Raw genomic sequence first — 596 nt, 5'->3', positions numbered from 1 at the left:
AAATAGTGTCCCTTTCATGTGGAAACTGCTGGCTATAGCAGGCACACACAAAATACTACCAGAGAACAAAGGAAGGACATTTAGCCCTGCCTCATTAGAGAAAACGAGCTAAGTTATAAGTTCTCTCTAACCAGAGAAAGAAGGATGGGGCAGCAGACAGGCAGGTCATGAAGCTTCATGAAGACACAAAACTACCCAGTACAGATGGAGAAATGGCAAATGGCTCAGTGCCACTCGAGTTCACAAGTGTTAACAGATGTGGCTAGAAAGGGGAGGGCCTTGTGTGATCTGTTCTGGAGCTGGGCCTTGACTCTAGGCAGTTGTTAAAGGAAGGAGCTTGGGCAGGTTTGCCTCGTAGACGGCTCATCTTGGCTTTGACATGGAGGATAGGTTTGAGGAGGGGATCCGTCCAATCCATAGGGTTGGAGAAGAGGGTGCATATTTAAATAAAACACTTCAGGCCTTGAAGACTAATGGCTGTGGGCAAGAGGAGGTCAGGAAGACCATTGGGTTCTGACTTGTGTGACTCAGGGAACAGTGGTTCCATTAAATCAAACATTCTAGATGGAAGAGGGGGCGATGATAAGTTCTGTCTA

Source organism: Canis aureus, chromosome 34, assembly GCF_053574225.1.
Source record: "Canis aureus isolate CA01 chromosome 34, VMU_Caureus_v.1.0, whole genome shotgun sequence".
Taxonomy (NCBI): domain Eukaryota; kingdom Metazoa; phylum Chordata; class Mammalia; order Carnivora; family Canidae; genus Canis; species Canis aureus.
The sequence above is the reverse complement of the archived record's forward strand: the minus strand, read 5'-3'. Positions refer to the sequence as shown.